General features: G+C 41.6%; 1 non-coding gene across 1 annotated transcript; it reads right to left on the bottom strand.

Annotated features, from left to right (window-relative positions):
• Nucleotides 1-21,639: 21,639 nt before the first annotated feature.
• On the bottom strand, nucleotides 21,640-21,748 carry LOC136478655 (small nucleolar RNA R71). The gene has a single exon (XR_010764374.1). It is a non-coding gene; the product is annotated as a small nucleolar RNA R71 (small nucleolar RNA).
• Between the last annotated feature and the right edge of the window lie 482 nt (nucleotides 21,749-22,230).

Below are 22,230 nucleotides of genomic sequence, written 5' to 3'. Positions count from 1 at the left end.
TTAGCGGCACTAACTTGTTAGATGAACCTTTGAAAGGCTTCATAGTGAACCCTGCCGACTTTCCTTGGTAGTGGGTCAAGAGGCTCGCGACCTCGGGCGAAAGGGTAAATCACGACTCATAGTGAAAGTGTACAACCTCTGTAGAGTGTAAAACTGGTATATCAGCCGTGCTCACGGTCACGAGCAGCCTTGGAACCCTTACGGAATAGATGGTGAACACTAATGATATGGATAATGAAGATACTCACTAATGGTTAATTGTTTATGCTATTCAGTATTCATGTTTACCTGATCATGTGTTTATACGGGCTTGTGATAAACTTGTTGCTACTCCTTTGCTAAAATTATGACAATTAAAAGCTAATCGCAGTTAAACCAGTATCAGCCTTTTGAGCCTCATGAACCCCATGTTATATTTGTTGAGTACGACATATACTCACGCTTGCTTTACTTTTTAAATATTTGGATGAAAATCCCGGATGGTTACCAGATTGTTGGAGTTTGGAGGAATTAGGCTTATGATCAACCAGTCAGTTGTCACTGTGGAATTGGAGTCTTCACCCGAAGATCGGAGTTTACTTTTCGCTTTTGCTATCTAAGGTTATATTCTTAATACTAAGTATGTTATATATTGAGCATTGTCTTTCGATATTATCCTTATTTGTAGCTATATGTGAGATTTGACTTCCTAGCTCACATATGGTGTGTATCTAGTTTTGTCCTTGAAACCAGGTGCTACAACCCATAGGCCTTTTTGAATTAAGCATGGTGCTTAGGTTAAAATGGCTTTCTTTAATCAAACTTAGACATGGTGTTTGATTTTGGTTAATGAATTTGGAGTATTACTTTCATAAACAATGGAGGTAACTCATGTTGGAGATGAATCAAGGCTAGAATTACACTGCAATTTTACCTTATCCTTGCTTGAGTATACAAAGTATGGTGAACAAATAAAAAAAGAGAAATAAAAGAAAATAATAATAATAATAATAATAAAAGATTTAGGCTCTCCAGTATTTAAACTGGTAGAACCCTTGTTGTTTCCACTTTTGTTTTCTATTGAATAAAAGAAGGTACAAGAATAAGTGTGGGGAGATCTCTCAAGCATAACAACCACACACTTGAGATCTCCCCAACACGTTGCACAACACCGAATGATCCAACTTGTAGAAGGACGAAACAGAAAGTTCCAGAGAGGATTGGTTAACCCTCTAGTTGAGCCAAACCACCTCTAATCCCCTCAGCTCCTTCTTCCTCATCAACATTGGTTTGTGCAACATTACCCCTCATCTCTCCTAAGTTTTGAAGTTTAAAACTGAACAAATTAAAAAAGGCAAAACTTTTGACACTCTATGCAATCCTTTGACTGAATTTGCATACTTTTTATTCATCGCCAATATGCCTATAACTTTTGAACAAATAATAATAGGGACCCATGTTATCTAAGTAATTGGAATATGTGATATAGTGAGATAAAAATGAACCTTGCTATCTTATGCAAAGAACTTGGGATTTATTTTACAAAATCAAAATTCAAATAGCATGATCCTCAATGATATGCAAATTCCTACCCAAGCCATATCTAGTGTATAGAGCTTAAAACATCTAGATTTATGCTACTTATTCCTGCATTGAGTTTCGTCATGTCTTGTTGACCTTTGTTGAGAAAGTTATCATGCCCCCAAGATCAAGATCACATATGTCACAGAACCGACCAATTTATAAGAGCACAAGTACAAAAACAATCGCCGAAACGATCAAATTCTTGAACTTGAGCCCATATGAACCCGGTAGTCAACCGAAATCTCGAAGGATTTCAAACCAACTTGCATACAACCAAGATCATAGTAATTCAACATAACATATCATACGTTACAACATTTCACAGATGTTTACAAATAGATTACATCATCACAGAGTCATCGTTATTAGAAAACAAGTCTTGTAAAGTACGCGGAAGCAAATAGTTTAACTTACACACCTGAGTTCAAATACAAATATTGGTTCGCTGATCACAACCCACAAAAGCATTCAGATAAGGGAAACAGAGATCATGCCCATGATCTAGTCTTCATCACCCACCGGGTGGAGACAATACTTGCAGAATCCCTGATATAGAAGGTCATCTACAACAAGAGGGAATAAACCCTGAGTACGGGAATGTACTCAGCTAGACTTACCCGTCGAAAACCAAACCAAATGACACCAAGGATTATGCACAGCTTAATTTAGTAGATCTAGCTGACACTTTCTTTTTGCAGAAAAGCATAAGTACTAATGATCAACTCTTAACCTAAACTAACAGTGACTTTTAGCCATTAACCTGTCATCTATATTAGCACCTGTACTAAGCAATCATTTTATTAGGGTGCAAACATTAATAACCATATCAGGTATACATTGTGGCAACCTTATCATCATCATCATCCATTTAACCATATCGTTAAATTAATTGAATCTACGTTGCCGCTGCTTAGTCAAGTTCTCACTATCTGGGAGAGACAGCGATTCGAATCGATTCCTATCTAGCTGGAGGGGTATTCCTAACACAAACCCTGCTTCCCCCGTCACGGTCGCAAATGAGTCACCTTTGGTATAACTCAGGAGAAAAATAAAAGAAAAGAGCGGGTCCGGGCCGCCCTGCATTCTTAGAGAACCACTTTGCCAGGAAGTGCAAGATTTTAAGCACCTGACTCCCCTTGGACTTATGCCAATGGCTCTCCACACATCCTTACTTCCTCCAAAATGCATCCAACCCTCATGGATCCCAACCTGAGTTGAGCTACTCGGCTTCGTGGTCGGAACGACTTATCCGGCTAGCTAAGTGCTAGGCTATGTTCAACATGACATGAGGACGTACATTGTATCGGTCCTTAAACGACGCAGACGGAGTCACTATGTTCAAACCTACATAAGACTCTGCCCGATCTTAATTCATTATTCACATGGTTCTTTTCCACGATAGCAAATATAGCCAACCATGATCCACCTCATCCTAAAGCTCGTAGGTGACAGGAAATCACCTGACTTCTACCGCACTAAGCATGGCTAAGCATTTAACCTGTTCCTAAACTTAAATAGGATTCTAGTGCGATATCTGGACAAGGATGGATATATAATGCAACAATTGGTTCCAACCAATTCCTATACTTAATGCATCATCAATGAATAAAAGCTACTCAATGTATTTGTAAAAACATGGGAGGCTTAATATGCTCTGGGGCTTGCCTTTCAGGAAAGAGGAAGGCTGGTGGTCAGGGCACTCAGGCAACTCCTCCACGGCGGCTGCTTCGTCGGCTTCCTGCACCTCGAGCTCCTCCTCCTGGTTGGCTCCCTCGAACTCCAGCAATGTCACTCCCTCCGGCATACCTATTGCATGAATACGCAAGATAAATATCATGAATGCACATGAACGAAGTCAGGGATGCTCGGGGAATGCACATGCGCACTGCAGTCCGCATATTCCAACTTAAGCCCTATTCAAATCACTTTACTTACTAAGTTTATACAACCTAATGTATAATTGCTCATCTTCAGTTAATGACCTAGCACCTACACCTAAGCATATTCTCAAGTTAGGCTAACCCCTAGACAATCAATGAGAACATTGCAACAAGCATACACTAAAGCATTTGTATTTCAGCAATTGGAGACTATATAGTGGTACAGTAAACTGGCCATAACTAGAGCTTTATAAATCCAATTGACATGCAACAAGACAATTTGGAAAGCTTATGAAATTGTCTACAATTCATTTTCAAACCTCTAAGCATGATTCCAAACTTTACAAGGTTGAATTCTTTAATAAACAGAACTCTGTCCTCACAAGACAGAGAGTAAGCAAAACTGGAACCTAACTTTAAACAGTTGTAGTTCCTAAACTACTAGGCCAAATGCCATCAAATTTTTACAGGAGCTAGATACATAAATTATCTACAACTTTTGTATTCATCACATTCACAGCAAACCAAAATATCATGGGGAACTTTATAAAGTCCCCAGATCTGTCCAGAGGGACATAATGCCAACAAATAATTATTAACTTATGGTATAAACACATAATTGGACAAAAATAATTCTACTCACATTTTACACATATCACAAGGACACCAGAAAGTAAGGTGTTCATCACCAAAATATTTCTTTTAATACCTTTCTTAATTTATTCAATTAATTAGGGAAAATGGTAAACTTATATGAAAACTACACCATTAATTCTACACAAATTACAGTAGATACTACATGCTCTAAGCAGACTACCATAAAAATTTCACACCATTTGATTAAGTACAACAGCCTACACAAAAATGATAAGGCATAACGGCTTAAAATGGCATAATTAGGAAACCTTAGTGAAAAGTGTCAAGCAACATATTTCATATTTTTCCTAGCATCTTTAAGGTACTAGGATACTACCCACCAAGTTTCATGGTCATAGGATTCCTAGATAATTTACAAAAATTCACACAAATATCAATCAATGATAAAAGGAAAATCTATAACTCAACAACCATACATGCAATGACTCTCAAATTTTAACCAGAGCTTCTACTAAGCAAGACTAGCTTACCCACAAAATTTCATAATTTTTGGATCACAGAAACTCAAGATATGATTTAAACAAGTCTGCATGCATTTAAAAACACATTTCAAGTTCCTATTTAATTCATCCAAAATTTCTACATCATGTGCTCATGTCATATTTTTCTTCAATACTAGACTTCACTGTGAGTCTAACAAAATTTGAATCACACCATTTGGATCTACACATTTGGAGTTACAAAATTCACAAAACAGCATTCAAAACTGGAAATTTGAACTAGCTTTTAAATCTACACTCACTGACAGCAGGGACCCCATGTCAGCCGGGCCCACTGGTCAGCGATAGCGAAATAGGGGAGGGGCACGCAATGGCGTGGCAGCGGTGAAGCTCGCCAACGGTGACTTCTCCGGCGATACTGAGGGCACCGGCGTGCTCTATGTGATGAGGGGAACCGATTGGTGCAAGTGGCAAGACCTAAGGCCTAGCGGAGGTGGCTCGTCGCCGGTGATGGCGGCACGGCAAAGCTCCGACGTGAGGTGCCAGCGATGGTGAGCCATGGCTGCCTCAACCGAGCTTAGTATGAGCTTTAGGAGGTCACTACGGTACTACCCAAGCAAAGAGAGGAGGACAAGGAGGTTCCTAGCAACCCCAACCACGGTGGCCTCAACTCCGGCGAGTTCATGCTCATGGCGGCGGTGGCGGGAGTGGCCAATGTGCCCTTACCGAGACTCAATTGGCTTGGCTAAGAGGTGGAAGAGGTAGAGGAGGAAACAACAGAGCCGTTGACGAGCTAGCAGTGGCAGAGCTGCTGCGGCTGTTGCTTCAGCGCGGCTGCCGAGCGGAGGAAGCGAAGGAGGAGGCAGAGCGTGTGCGGAGGGCAGCAGGGCATCCTCCACTTCAAGCCAGCCAGCGTGCGGCACAGTCAGGCCAAGTCAGGTGCGTGGCGGCCACGCGGTGGCCACCTTCTGGCCTTGGTCGGCCATGACCAGCCTGAACTTTGCGTTTCAGAGTTCAATGATCCCGACTGACAGGCGAAGTTTGATAGTGATTAACTCCTAATCCATGATGATATAGCTCAAGGTATAATTGATAAAGTTGAACATCTACATGTGAACTACAACTTTTACAATTGGAGTTTGAGCTAGTTGGGCTTGGTTAGGGAGATACACTGCGCTAAACATCATTACATGGAACTGAAACTTGCTTTGTGACTTAGAAAATTTTCAGAGTTACAAAATAGATTTCAAAACTGACTTGGGGGCCATTTTTGAGCATGTTGTTCACATTTTCATGACTTGGCTTCTAAACAAAGTTTGTTCCTTATAAAATTTGCTACAACTTTGCTTTAGGTTGCTCAGACATCCAAACATCCTAAGCTACACTTTTTAAACAGTCAAACCAAAGGGTTCAGGAGTCAAAACAAGTCAAACCACTTTTTGAAATCATATTTAGGCAACATGATCAATGTGAACAATGTTCCAAATGACATTCTAGGTGTCACTAAGTTGTTTCAAAGGATTTTTAGCCACACCACACATTGGTCACACAAGAATCAAGCATTGTATGTACTGAAACAATGAAAAACACATGAAATGTTACAATTGTTTCATAGTCATGTTTCACATGTTTCGTGATCTTGTTGCATAGTATTAACTAACCATATTTCACTAAAGTGAGTTGCACATGTTGCACTTAAGTGTTGCACACTTTTCATTTCATAAAAGAAACAACACACATGAAATATGCAACAAGTTGCAATGTTTTGAAATCATGTTTCAGGCAATACAAGCTTATGAATGGATGGATGATGCTCAAGTTCATGAAATGCAAGTGCAATTGTGGAAGCCAAACACCTGGGGTGTTACAGCCCTCCCCCTTATAAAAATCTCATCCCGAGATTTGAAAAGCGTACCATTGTTGATAGAATTCCTTATAACCGTCTCTCAAATAATCTTCTCTTTCCCACATTGCATCGCGTTCACTACCTTGATTACTCCACATGACTTTGTAAAACTTGACCACCCAACTCTGAGTCACTCGCTCACGAGTGTCAATCACTCAGACCAGCTTTTCTTCAAAGGTCAAATCTGATTTTAACTTGATATCCCCTAATGGAACTCTCTCTTTAGGGACGCGAAGACATTTCTTCAATTGGGATACATGAAAGACATTGAAGATAGCACTCATCTCAGGAGGTAATTGAATCTTGTATGCCACCTTACCACTTTGTCCAATGATTTCAAATAGACCAACATATCTCGGTGCAAGCTTTCGCTTCACACCAAAACGTTGGACACTCTTCATGGGTGAGACTTTCAGATAAATGAAGTCTCCAACTTCAAACTCAATAGGTTTTCTACGTCGATCAGCATAACTTTTCTTCCTAGCTTGAGTTGCGGCCATGTGGGTTTGGATAGTATGGACTTGTTCTTTGGCTTCTTGAACAAAATCAATTCCATAATATCTCCTTCACCGGCTTCTACCCAATTCAACGGGGTTCTACACTTCTGGCCATACAAAGCTTCAAACGGTGCCATCTTGATACTCTCTTGATAACTATTATTGTACGAGAATTTAGCTAGGGGCAACCATTTTTCCCATGAGCCCTTAGCCGAGATGACACATACTCTCAACATATCTTCTAAGATTTGATTCACTCGTTTATTTTGCCCATTGGTTTGTGGATGATAGGCAGAACTTCTTACTAGCTTAGTTCCTAATAATCCATGTAAGTGCTCCCAAAAGTGAGCAGTGAACTATGGTCCTCTATCCAAGACAATAGTACAGGGGATCCCATGAAGTCAGACTATCTGATTAAAGTACAACTCCGCATAGTCAGTTGGACGAAAGTCTATGCAGACAGGAATGATGTGTGCAGACTTGGTTAGATGGTCTACAATCACCCAAATGGAGTTAAAATTTCTCTGAGTAGTAGGAAGTCCAACAATAAAATCCATACTTATCTCCTCCCATTTCCAACCTAGAATAGAGAGTGGCTGAAGTAATCCAGCTTTCATGTGCACAGCCTTGACTCGACAACAAGTGTCGCACCTAGCCACATAAGCGGCTATCTCTTTCTTCATTTTGGTCCACCAAAAGCGAGGCTTCAAATCATGATACATTTTGCTACTACCAGGATGAATAAATAATTTAGAGGAATGGGCTTCGGATATGATTTGATTTCTAAGTTCTCTATCCTTCAGAACCACCAACCTATCCTTGAACCATAACACGCCATCCTCATCTACTCGAAAATGTTTGGTTTCTTGCTCGTTCATCTTGCACTTGATGTGGAACACACCTGCATCTGTCTTCTGTAGCTCGATAATTCGACTCTGTAGAGTACAACTGACAGTGATGTTGTGAAGGACTGCAGGATGAAGGAGCTTTGACAAATGGACATCACTTTCAATTAAAGAGTGGCAATGAGATTTCCTGCTTAAGGCATCTGCTATGATGTTTGCCTTGCCAGGGTGATAGTGCACTTGGAGGTTATAATCCTTGATCAACTCGAGCCATCTTCTCTGACGCATATTCAACTCTGGTTGAGTGAAGATGTACTTGAGACTTTTATTATCAGTGTAGATGTTGCACACATTGCCAAGCAAATAATGTCTCCAAGCCTTCAAAGCATGAACAATAGCAGTGAGTTCCAAGTCATGCGTTGGATAATTCACTTCATGCTTTCAAAGTTGGTGAGAGGTATAAGCAATGACTCTACCTTCTTACATAAGAACACCTCCTAACCCAATACCTGATGCATCATAGAACACATCACCGGTTGTGCCAAAACCGGAGCTGAAGTTAGAAGAGTTCAGAGGGTATGGAAAGCCACATCACACTCAGGAGTCTAGACAAACTTCATGTCTTTTTGCAGCAACCGAGTCATAGGCTTGGCTATTTTAGAGAAATCTGGGATGAAGCGATGATAATAGCTAGCCAACCCCAGAAAACTCCGAACCTCATGCGCCGAGATTGGAGCCTTCCAGTTCAACACTTCTTGCACCTTGGTGGGATCAACCATAATTCCACCATCGGACAACACGTGTCCAAGAAAAGGTACCTCATGAAGCCAAAATTCACATTTGCTGAACTTTGCATACAGCTGGTGTTCCCGCAATCTAGTGAGAAGCACCCACAAATGTTCAACATGGTCTTCTTCATTCTCCGAATAAACCAGGATATCATCAATAAATACCACCACAAATTTGTCCAACTCGGGCATAAACACCGAATTCATCAGATACATAAAATGTGCGGGGGCATTGGTCAATCCAAAAGACATAACAAGGTACTCATACAGACCATATCTTGTAGAGAATGCAGTTTTTGGGACATCCTTAGGCTGAATTTTGATTTGGTGATACCCAGATCTCAAATCAATCTTAGAAAAGACTTTTGCTTTAGACAACTGATCAAATAAGATATCTATGCATGGCAAAGGGTACTTATTCTTGATTGTAACTGCATTCAAAGGTCTATAATCTACACACATGCGTAGGGATTGATCCTTCTTCTTCACAAAGATAGCTGGGCACCCCCACGGAGATGAACTAGGACGGATAAGGCCTTTCTTTAGAAGTTCATTCAACTGGATCTTTAGTTCGGCTAGTTCATTGGGAGGCATCCTATACGGACTTCTAGAAATGGGCGCTGTACCAGGAAGCAACTCTATCTTAAACTCCACTTCTCGATTCGGGGGCAATCCAGGCAAATCATTGGGAAAAACATCTGGAAAGTCACACACGATAGGGATATCTGCTAGAGACTTGGCTTGCACCGTATTGGTCGTGCAAGAAAGATTGATGTCCCTGGGTAGCTATACTAGAAAACCCTCCTGATTACCAGGATCTCTTAGCATGACTACCCTAGTCGATGTATCAATAAGCACTCCATGACTGCTCATCCAGTTCATTCCCAATATCACATCGATACCTAGCCCTAGCAAAACTACCAGATCAACCCGATAACTCCGCCCCTCTATCTCAAATTGTACGTCCCCAACTACCAACTTGGTTGGGATAGTACCACTAGCAGCCCTAATACAATAACCCTCACCCTCAATAGTGTATGTTTTCTGCACAAACTAGGATGCAAATGCTGGACTAATAAAAGAATGCGAAGCACCCGAATCAAATAGTACAACTACGGGGTGTTGATCAACCTGAAACTTACTAGCAGTTACTACCTCTCCTGAAGGAATCTCAGAAATATTAGTGTGGTTCACCTGCCCCTGATGGCCACCTTGGTAGTTCTTCTTAGGGTAAGGACACTTCCTTGCCTAGTGACTGGTCTTGTTGCAATTCCAGCATGGCATGTTGCTTGGCGGCACATTGGAACTGCCCTGGCTAGTAGTGCCCTTGGGAAGAGCAACAGTAAAGGCCTTGCGGAATCCAGTCTTGACGGGGTTCTTCTTCAGCGGTGGGTGGAACTTAGTGGCTGACGCTGGAGAACAGAATGGAGCCTTCTATGTGACTAGAGCCTTGGATTGTGAGGCACCCGCCTCATAGGCCCTCTTACGACTTTTTGAAGCAGCATACACAGCATTGTTGTTCTTGTGTGATAAAGCATCACTCACAAACTCATTAAAAAGAGCACACTTGCAATTTTCCATGGTCTTCATCAATTTTGGGCTAAGTCCCCGCTTGAAGCTAGCAATCTTTTTGGCATCGGTGTCCACAAACTCGGTAGCATACCTCGCAAGATTGTTGAAAGCCTGCAGGTATTCATTCAAGCTCTTGTTCCCCTAGGTCAGCTTCATGAACTCGGTATGCTTGATTGCCATGAGACCAGGAGGAATGTAATTTCCCCTGAAAGCAGACTTGAACTGATCCCAAGTGATTTGGGCATTAGTGGGCATAGTGGACCAATAATGACTCCACCAAATGCTAGCTGGCCCATGCAGTTGGTAAGATGCGTACTCAGTCTTCATCACCTCAGTCAAGCGGAGCAGACAAAACTTCTGCTCGAGAGTATTCAACCACTCATCAGCTTGTAGGGGCTCCACAGCCTCCTTGAAGATCGGGGGTTTCGTGTCAAGGAAATCCTTGAAGTCACTATATTGATTTGGTTCTAGTCCTTGATGTGGACCACGGCCATCACGATTCACAATCGTATGGAGAGCCTCGGCCATAGTGCGCTATCCTTCTGCAAGCATTGCCTTCAATTCCGTTGGTGTGGGTGGTGGTGGCGGTGGAAGATCATTATCATCACCCGCACCGGTGGAACGAGTACAAGGCATCTGCAACAATGCACAACCAGTAATTATTGATGATGTTAGCACATTGGAGAGGAACAATGTAATTGTGCCAAACTGAATTTACTAACGAGAATGAAAACTTCATACAATAAACAGAGGCAATAATTCATTCTCCAATCCCCACATCATCAATTAGATTACTAGCGCCATACGCAGTGCATTCCAACATGACAAGTTTTAAACTTAACCATTACGATACGCATCCCGAAGGGAGCAAATTAAAGTACATTACATGCCAAGTCCGAATTTAAAAGGTACATCCAACATCAGTCATCGCACTTAAGTTCATTACATCAATGACTGCAAAAGCTTAAACTAGTGAGACTTGCTAACTACTACTCATCGAAGTGATCGCTGTCCACATCGGAGACACCTTGGACTTCTTCTGGGTCCTCCTCTTCTTCATCATCTGCAGGCTCAGTGGCATTATCATCCATCTGCACGTCCTCTTCTTTGTCATCGGCCTCAATCACTTGAGGTCCACCCAAATTTGGATACCTTGGTATGGGGCGAGGAATAGGAAACAGATGGTTATGCAGTTGATGGTGCTCAACCTGAAGCTCTTCAAGCTGTTCTTGTAGTGCTTGCTCCCTTCAAAAGGCGTTGTGGTTAGCCAACATCCAACCCCGATGTCTTTCTTCTGCTAACTCTAAAGCTGCATCTCTATGATGGGTCACACAATCCAACTCTTGTGCTGCCTCATCTCTCTCAATAGTGAGGTTCATCAGCTGGTTATGAAGCTCGTCTCTCTCGCGTGCGGTTTGACCCCACTATTGCAGATGATAATTTGCAATACCGCGAATCTCCTCAACTTCTTGCTGAGCTCTCCCACATGCATCCGCCCTACGACGATACTTGCGGGCATGCAATCTGAACTTGTGCTGGGCTGCCATTGCCTTGCCAGCTTCATCTAGCACACTAGAAAGGGTGTTTTGCCTGACTCGACAAAGCTTCAAGACTGCCATCATAGCACTCATTCCAGCGTTGTCACTCTGCACACGTTCACCATGGCCTCAAACCAAGGCCTAACCAACGTCCTGAGTCCACTCAGCCTCAGTAGGAGACACTCGGGGAATGGATGAAGCAGGTCCACCCACTAACTCATCCCCAAAGCTCTGTGCTATATCCATCAGCACATTAAGGGCAGCAACCTGAGCAGCTTCCCATGGGCTTCATTCATCAGTCTTAATGCTCCACCCATGCCACAACGGTCTTGTGGGGTTTTGCGGCACCATAAAGGTCACGACGTACCATGGTACATCTCCCAATGGTACCGCCTGCCTCCACGTGTAGTTGGGTGCCTCCAGGTACCCAACTAAACTGAGCACCCTCTAGAACAAAGTGGGAGTACCGAACTGGTCCAAAAAGGTGCTGCTACCAGTAGGAAACATGGGCACGGCCATCTATATCAAAAAGGGATGCAATTCACATGAGAGGATTATTTTGCTGCGAGATTGCACGTTATACTTGAGATAAGTAATTATAAGGGAGGGAGTAATGCAATATAAATGACATGAGTGAATATGATGCATGCTCGTTCCGTACATCCTCACAAACCTAAGAAAATTTAAGCTTTAGCAGAATATACGATGGCATACATACGTTCTCTCAATTAGCGGTAACTAGTCGATCTACATGGTGCGTTGTTAGCGTACCTATAGAAAACTTCATTGCAGCCCAACCCAACAAGATATAATGATAATAACATAAGTAGTAGCTAAGATACTCTCCATATATACATCCCCAGATATATATACTTCGGTATCCAAACTACCCGACCAATGTACCCATAATTAAGTACCTTCATATATACATGTATGCAACATGTAAATACTCCAGTAACCACAACTAGCTCTCCCCTAGACCGATGGTTGGACGGTCATGCTCTCACAACTCACACTTACCTTAGCGTAGAGGCAATTGATCCATACATTACCATTCAAACGAATGGCACCCATGCAATATCATGCCGCATGGACGACGAAATAGAAACAATCAATTTCCCCAAGTTAGTAATTATATATAAGCCACCTAGAAGTCCTTAAGTGGGCTACAAGGTATGTGATCACCAGTACACCATAAAATTTTTTATTTTTGAACACTTATATATAACTATAAGTTGGAAAACCGTTTTCACAACAAAAGCTTTTGTTTTAAATAGCCGTAAGACATGTTTAATGTTGAATCTAGCTCTGATGCCAGCTGTCACAGAACTGACCAATTTATAAGAGCACAAGTACAAAAACAATCATCGAAACGATCAAATTCTCGAACTTGAGCCCATATAAACCCGGTAGTCAACCGAAATCTCGAAGGATTTCAAGCCAACTTGCATACAACCAAGATCACAGTAATTCAACATAACATATCGTACGTTACAACATTTCGTAGATGTTTGCAAATAGATTACATCATCATAGAGTCATCATTATTACAAAACAAGTCTTGTAAAGTACGTGGAAGCAAATAGTTTAACTTACACACCCGAGTTCAAATACAAATACTGGTTCGCTGATCATAACCCGCAAAAGCATTCAGACAAGGGAAACAGAGATCATGCCCATGATCTAGTCTTCATCACCCGCTGGGTGGAGACAATACTTACAAAATCCCTGATATAGAAGGTCATCTGCAAGAAGAGGGAATAAACCCTGAGTATGGGAATGTACTCAGCTAGACTTACCCGTCGAAAACCAAAACAAATGACACCAAGGATTATGCACAGCTTAATTTAGTGGATCTGGCTGACACTTTCTTTTTGCAGAAAAGCATAAGTAATAATGATCAACTCTTAACCTGAACTAGCAGTGACTTTTAGCCATTAACCTATCATCTATATTAGCACCTGTACTAAGCAATCATTTTATTAGGGTCCAAACATTAATAACCATATCAGGTATACATTGTGGCAACCTTATCATCATCATCCATTTAACCATATCGTTAAATTAATTGAATCTACGTTGCCGCTGCTCAGTCAAGTTCTCACTATCCGGGAGAGACGGCGATTCGAATCGATTCCTATCCAGCTAGAGGGGTATTCCTAACACAAACCCTGCTTCCCCCGTCAGGGTCGCAAACGAGTCACCTTTGGTACAACTCAGGAGAAAAATAAAAGAAAAGACATGGGTCTGGGCTGCTCTGCATTCTTAGAGAACCACTCTGCCAGGAAGTGCAGGATTTTAAGCACCTGACTCCCCTTGGACTTATGCCAATGGCTCTCCGTACATCCTTACTTCCTCCAAAATGCATCCAACCCCCACAGATCCTGGCCTGAGTTGAGCTACTCGGCTTTGCGGTCGGAACGACTTATCCGGCCAGCTAAGTGCTAGGCTGTGTTCAACATGACATGAGGACGTATAGCGTATCGGTCCTTAAATAACGCAGACGGAGTCACAATGTTCAAATCTACACAAGACTCCGCCCGATCTTAATTCATTATTCACATGGTTCTTTTCCACAATAGCAAATATAGCCAACCGTGATCCACCTTATCCTAAAGCTTGCAGGTGATAGGAAATCACCTGACTTCTACCGCACTAAGCATGGCTAAGGATTTAACCCGTTCCTGAACTTAAATAGGATTCTAGTGCGATATCTGGACAAGGATGGATATATAATGCAACAATTGGTTCCAACCAATTCCTATACTTAATGCATCATCAATGAATAAAAGATACTCAATATATTTGTAAAAACATGGGAGGCTTAATATGCTCTGGGGCTTCCCTTTCAAGAAAGAGGAAGGCTGGTGGTCAGGCCTCTGCGGCGGCTGCTTCGTCGGCTTCCTGCACCTCAGGCTCCTCCTCCTGGTTGGCTCCCTCGAACTCCAGCAATGTCATTCCCTCCGGCACACCTATTGCATGAATGCATAAGATAAATATCATGAATGCACATAAACGAAGTCAGGGATGCTCGGGGAATGCACATGCGCACTGCAGTCCTTCCAACTTAAGCCCTATTCAAATCACTTTACTTACCAAGTTTATACAACCTAATGTATAATTGCTCATCTTCAGTTAATGACCTAGCACCTGCACCTAAGCATATTCTCAAGTTAGGCTAACCCCTAAACAATCAACGAGAACATTGCAACAAGCATACACTCAAGCATTTGCATTTCAGCAATTGGAGACTATATAGCGGTACATTAAACTGGCCATAACTGGAGCTTTATAAATCCAATTGACATGCAACAAGACAATTTGGAAAGCTTATGAAATTGTCTACAATTCATTTTCAAACCTCTAAGCATGATTCCAAACTTTACCAGGTTGAATTCTTTAATCAACAGAACTCTATCCTCACAAGACAGAGAGTAAGTAAAACTGGAACCTAACTTTAAACAGCTGTAGTTCCTAAACTACTTGGCCAAATGCCATCAAATTTTTACAGGAGCTAGATACATAAATTATCTATAACTTTTGTATTCATCATATTCACAGTAAACCAAAATATCATGGAGATCTTTATAAAGTCCCCAGATCTGTCCAGAGGGACATAATGCCAACAAATAATTATTAACTTATGATGTAAACACATAATTGGACAAAACTAATTCTACTCACATTTTACACATATCACAAGGACACCAGAAAGTAAGGTGTTCATCACCAAAACATTTCTTTTAATACCTTTCTTAATTTATTTAATTAATTAGGGGAAATGGTAAACTTATATGAAAACTACACCATTAATTCTACAACAATTACAGTAGATACTACATGCTCTAAGCAGACTACCATAAAAATTTCACACCATTTGATTAAGTACAACAGCCTACACAAAAAATGATAAGGCATAATGGCTTAAAATGGCATAATTAGGAAACCTTAGTGAAAAGTGTCGAGCAATAGATTTCATATTTTTCCTAGCATCCTTAAGGTACTAGGATACTACCCACCAAGTTTCATGGTCATAGGATTCCTAGATAATTTACAAAAATTCACACAAGTATCAATCAATGATAAAAGGAAAATCTATAACTCAAAAACCATACATGCAATGACTCTCAAATTTTAACTAGAGCTTCTAATAATCAAGACTAGCTTACCCACAAAATTTCATAATTTTTGGATCAGAGAAACTCAAGATATGATTTAAACAAATTTGCACACATTTAAAAACACATTTCAAGTTCCTATTTAATTCATCCAAAATTTCTACATCATGTGCTTATGTCATATTTTTGTTAAATACTAGACTTCACTGTGAGTCTAACAAAATTTGAATCACACCATTTGGATCTACACATTTGGAGTTACAAAATTCACAAAACAGCATTCAAAACTGGAAATTTGAACTAGCTTTTAAATCTGCAGTCACTGACAGCAGGGACCCCATGTCAGCAGGGCCCACTGGTCAGCGACAGTGAAACAGGGGAGGTGCACGCGACGGCGCGGCAGTGGTGAAGCTCGTCGATGGTGACTTCTCCGGCGATACCGAGGGCACCGGCGTGCTCTATGTGATGAGGGGAACCGATTGGTGCAAGTGGCAAGACCTAAGGCCTAGCGAAGGTGGCTCGTCGCTGGTGATGGTGGCACGGCAAAGCTCCAGCGCGAGGTGCTAGCAATGGCGAGCCATGGCTGCCTCAACCGAGCTCGGTACGAGCTTTAGGTGGTCACTATGGTACTACCCAAGCAAAGAGAGGACAAGGAGGTTCCTAGCTACCCCGACCACGACGGCCTCAACTCCGGCGAGTTCACGCTCATGGCGGCGGTGGCAGGAGTAGCCAATGTGCCCTTACCGAGACTCAATCGGCTCGGCTAAGAGGTGGAGGAGGTAGAGGAGGACACGACAGAGTCATTGACAAGCTGGCAGTCGCGTTTTTGTGGCGGCGAGTGAGCTAGGTGACGGCGGCTTGGTCGGCAATGGCAGAGCTGCTACGGCTATTGCTTCGGCGCGGATGCCGAGCGGAGGAAGCGAAGGAGGAGGCAGAGCGCATGCGGAGGGCAGCAGGGCATCCTCCACTTCAAGCCGACCAGCGCGCAGCATGGTCAGGCCAAGCCAGGCATGTGGCGGCCATGCGGCGGCCACCTTCTGGTCTCGGTCGGCCATGACCGGCCTGAACTTTGTGTTTCAGAGTTCAACAATCCCAACTGACAGGTAAAGTTTGATAGTGATTAACTCCTAATCCGTGATGATATAGCTCAAGGTATAATTGACAAAGTTGAACATCTACATGTGAACTACAACTTTTACAATTGGAGCTCGAGCTGGTTCGGCTTGGTTAGGGAGATACACTGCGCTAAACATCAGTACATGGAACTGAAACTTGCTTTGTGACTTAGAAAATTTTCAGAGTTACAAAATAGATTTCAAAACTGACTTGTGGGCCATTTTTTAGCATGTTGTGCACATTTTCATGACTTGGCTTCTAAACAAAGTTTGTTCCTTATAAAATTTGCTACAACTTTGCTTTAGGTTGCTCAGATATGCAAACATCCTAAGCTACACTTTTTAAACAGTCAGACAAAAGGGTTTAGGAGTCAAAACAAGTCAAACCACTTTTTGAAATCATATTTAGGCAACATGATCAATATGAACAATGTTCCAAATGAAATTCTAGGTGTCACTAAGTGGTTTCAATGGATTTTTAGCCACACCTCACATTGGTCACACAAGAATCAAGCATTGTATGTACTGAAACAATGAAAAACACATGAAATGTTACAATTGTTTCATAGTCATGTTTCATATGTTTCATGATCTTGTTGCATAGTATTAACTAACCATATTTCACTAAAGTGAGTTGCACATGTTGCACTTAAGTGTTGCACACTTTTCATTTCATAAAAGAAACAACACACATGAAATATGCAACAAGTTGCAATGTTTCGAAATCATGTTTCAGGCAATACAAACTTATGAATGGATGGATGATGCTCAAGTTCATGAAATGCAAGTGCAATTGTGGAAGCCAAACACCTGGGGTGTTACAACGTACACGCCACATATATTAAGCTATTCCTACACTGGGAATACGCTAAAGCATGCCTCCATCCACCCAAAACTCTACTCCTACACTAGGAGTAGACAAAAAATGTTTGTTAGGAAAGTACTCCATGTTTTATATGATAGTGGTCTCTCTCAATATGTGGTTTAAGAGACATGGGCTATGCAAAAGTATGAAAAACAAAAAAAATATGGACACATGAAGGTCCAAGAAGAAAAGAAAAAAAATAGGGACACATGAAGGTCCCAAGGTATTGAAAAAAAGATGAGCCCATGAAGGCTCATAAAAAATAAAAATAAAATGATAATCATGTCTCAAAATAAAAAGCTAGAGAGAGATCACTCATCCAAAAGGAGTATAGTATAGATTTAGAAATGTTTTATTCACACACTTGCACTTCTTGATCTCAGGGTATGACATCTTTCTCCTTAGATCCGAGCTTTGACTAAATAAAATATGTAGAGTAAGTATGCCTTCATATCTTTTCCTACCCAAAGATCCACATAAGCTTTTTAGAAGTAGGAAAGAAAGAAGGCAACACTATGATATGCCTTGGTGAGGAACCAAAAAACACAAACTTGAGTAATCTAAGAGAATAATTTGAGGAGCTAAGCTATGTTTACATTTCAAAATCAAATGAAAAACCCAAGTTTCTAAGTAGATTGATGCAAGGGGATTTGATTCCATGTTGTTCCATTTTTCAATCACCAAGATAATGTGGTAGACACTCCAAAGTTCACAAGTGCTGGTGAAGCTTGGAATAACTTGTATGCAGATGTCATATCAAGGAGATAACACATCTTAGTCCTTAACCTTACTCAAGGATGAACAAAGGGCTAAGTGTGGGGGAGTTTGTTGGTGGTCCTTAACTCACACTTTTAACCACCAACAATTATATAAAATCCATCCAAATGAACACCAAACGTAGAATTAGGGCTTACAACTAAAAAGTTCCACATGTTTTGGTGATTATAGGAGGACATGTCTGGATTGGACATCAAATGAGACTAAAGTATATAAGAAACTTAGCAAAATATATACCTGACCTGAGCCCAAGGGAGACAAGGCCCACAACTAAGGAAAATAGGGCCCTAAAGGTAGGAGAACAAGGGTAAAACCACATCAAATCATGTCATCTTCATAGAACACCACCATGGGCCAAGTCCAGGAGATCATAGGAGGCAACCCGATGAAGATGGGCCAAATTGGAGCAGACCATGGTGCGGCCACACCCCTGGTGCAGCCACACCCCCACTGGCCCCATTTGGCCCGAGACTTGGTCGGTTGATGCTTACCACCTTGACCAACATTGGTATGGTGATGTCACCTAGATTCAATGTACTTGGAGGTCGGTTTGGTGGTTTCCATGTGGAGATTAAACATTTTCAATGACACCCCTTTTCTCCACCTATAAAAAGAGGCTCCCTCCTCCTCAATTGAAGAACACACAAGAGAAGAAGAGCAAAGCAAGAGCAAGGGCAAGAGAAAGAGCATCTCCACTCCATGGCATTAGGCCTTAGATAGATCTAGCAAAGTAGTAGGGAGAGATGTCAGGAAGTGCTCAGGGAAGAAGTGCCGAACTTGTCGGTAACTTTCCCCCACTTGTACCTCGACAAACACGAGCTTTGTACCTCAACAGGTATCCTAGTAAGTGTTTGTGATTCTTATGGAAATAAGTCTTTTATTAGTTAAGCTTTACTATTACTTGTTTGCTGGATTGTCATCTATCCCCGTGGTGGATACTCTAGTAGAGGGCCCTGATAAAGACAGATAACCCTAGGTGGACGCTAGAGTAGTAGTTGATAGTGTAGACGTGTTGTCTAGGCTAAAGGCTACCTTCATTTGCCTTGTGCCCCATGGTTGAGGGGTAGGCGGCAGGTGGTGACAACCCTATTCTTCCCTTGTAATCCCCCACATTTAGGTTTGACGTAGAGCCATAGGCCAGTATTGCTCAGCAGACCAGGTGTACACTGGTGCCTAAAATAAGTAAGTAGAAGTATAGTTTATCTATCCATAGTCCTTAAAGCCATAGGAATCCTTCTCTACCCTTACCAGCTATCTCTGTGTTGTCCTTGGATGAATTAGCTAGAAGAAGTACCTCTGTTCCCTGTGGAAATACGTACCCTAAATACTTCTAAGTGATAGCTACAATGGTAATTCCGTACGCTTGCAGATTAACTTATGTAGATGTTAAGAAATTCCAATAGCCGCCAAATGGGGCAGCAGCACTGCCGCTAGGGGTAGCAACAACACCACCTAGGGGGAGGGAGCGCAAAGTAAGGGCAGTCCCCTGTCGCTCCACTATTCATACCAGAAGGATTTTTAAAAAAAGGAAAGATAATAGGAATAGGATTGGTTGAGATTAGATAGATTGGGAGGAGTCCATATCTATAAGGACTTCCCTCATTAGATTACTTAGGATATAAGTCTACTTAGGACTATAAATAGAGAGACTATGTAATCATTATTGATGGTAGTTAACAACCATTATAAACTATCAATAAAACATGAATAAGGGCATGAAAGCAATCACCAACAAAGGTCTAGGGTTCTAAACTAATAAATTCTATGTGTTTTGGTGAATCTATATTTTCTACAGGGTTTATCCAGAAAACCATCAAGGTTGACCTAGATGTCAGATTTAATCATGCTTATCTACCGCGAAACAGACACTAGAAGGTTCTAGAGGACACCGCACCGAGGCAGACCACGAGTGGCTACTAGGTGGGGCCGATCAGCCCCACCTATAGGACGTCTAGCCCCTGGGGTCCACATGCGGTTATGAGTAGAATATTGGTCATGGTTTACTTCTCTATCAATAGTATAAGTTGTTAATACATGTTCGTGCTAGACCTTCCCTATGGTAAAAATATAAATAACGATACCTCGAATACTTTCGGGTAAAGTGCTATAATGGTATATTATCTGTGTGCTTGCAGCTTCCTTTTCATTCATATCTATATATATTCTTTCTAGTCACATGAAATAATAAAGAACTACTTAGTATCATTTTAGTAGTAATACTAGGTAAAACCAACAAGCATCTCTAGCACCATCATTAGGGATGACAACCTAGTACAAGTAATGCTAAGAGATGTAAGCATATCATAGGTGGCTTCTTAAATCAGGTGATAAGTTAATAAATACCAACAAGCATTTCTACAGTCGTTGCCGAGGACTAGATTCAACTCTGTTCTTAGTAACGACACTTAGGAATGTCAACAAGCTTTTCTAGCGCCCTTGCCGGGGAAGGTAGCTAGGCAAAGGAAGTATTGATAAACTTATACTTATTGATGTGATCAAGATAACCATTGACCTCTGCTCAAACAAGGTTGCCCTTGTGTTGTTGACTTGTGTATCTTATGTTGGGTAGTGTATGACCAGTTTTGGCCCTCCAACAAACTACATTGACGATCCAGAAGCATTACTTAAGATAACTAAGGCTAAACTCAAGAAAATTTTAGCTTTAGAGTCGGAAGACAACTAGATAAAGCAAAGCTTAACACCAGAATTTGAAGCCATGTCTAACAAGACTCTGTGAGTTCTCTACTCCAACTATGACCAACATCCATACTAGACTGGCGATCAATTTTAGAGACAATGGATTTGAGCTCAAGCCAGCTCTCATCAACATGGTGCAAGCCGGCTAGTTTTGTGGGAAGGCACATGAAGATGCGAGTGGACATCTCCAACACTTCTTGGAGATCTACAGAACTTTCACCATCAAAGGAGTGACTAGAGACACCATACTACTTCTCCTCTTCCTATTCTCACTTTTAGGGAAGGCAAAGCAATGGTTCTACGCCAACAAAGATAGAAGCACTACATGGGATAACTGCTCCACTGCCTTCCTAGCAAAGTTCTTTCCCATAGGCAAGACCAATGCTCTACGTGGGAGAATTTTATGCTTCCAACAGCAACATGATGAATCTATCCCTAAGGCATGGGAACGCTTCCAAGATTACATATCAAAATGTCCTCATCATGGGATGGAGAATTGGCTACTCATATAGACTTTCTACCACAAGTTGACCAATAGTACCCTTGGGACTATGGATGCTGCTGCTGGAGGAGAATTTCTGCCACTCACACTCCCAGCTGCAATAGCTCTCATGGAGATGATGGCCTCCAACCAAAGTTGGAATGAAGAACGTCTTCAGACCCACAAAGGGGGTGTTGGTATGCATCAACTCAAGGAGGTAGACATGTTGTCTGCCAAGATGGACCTGCTAATGAAGAAGCTCGAAGACCAAGACAACAAGAAGCAAGAAGTCATGCATATTCATGATTCTTGCATGACGTGTGAAGAATATGGAAACACTAGGCATTCAGGGAACAGCTGCCCAGAAACCCATGAGGATGTAAACTTTGTCAAAAACAACTACTTTCATCTTCAATAGAATCAAGGTTGAAATTAGCAACAGAGGCCAAACTACCAAGGTAATTACCAAGGTAACCCTCAAGGTAATAATT

The sequence above is a fragment of the Miscanthus floridulus genome, chromosome 8 (genome assembly GCF_019320115.1).
Source record: "Miscanthus floridulus cultivar M001 chromosome 8, ASM1932011v1, whole genome shotgun sequence".
In the NCBI taxonomy this organism is placed as follows: domain Eukaryota; kingdom Viridiplantae; phylum Streptophyta; class Magnoliopsida; order Poales; family Poaceae; genus Miscanthus; species Miscanthus floridulus.
The sequence above is the reverse complement of the archived record's forward strand: the minus strand, read 5'-3'. Positions and strand labels throughout refer to the sequence as shown.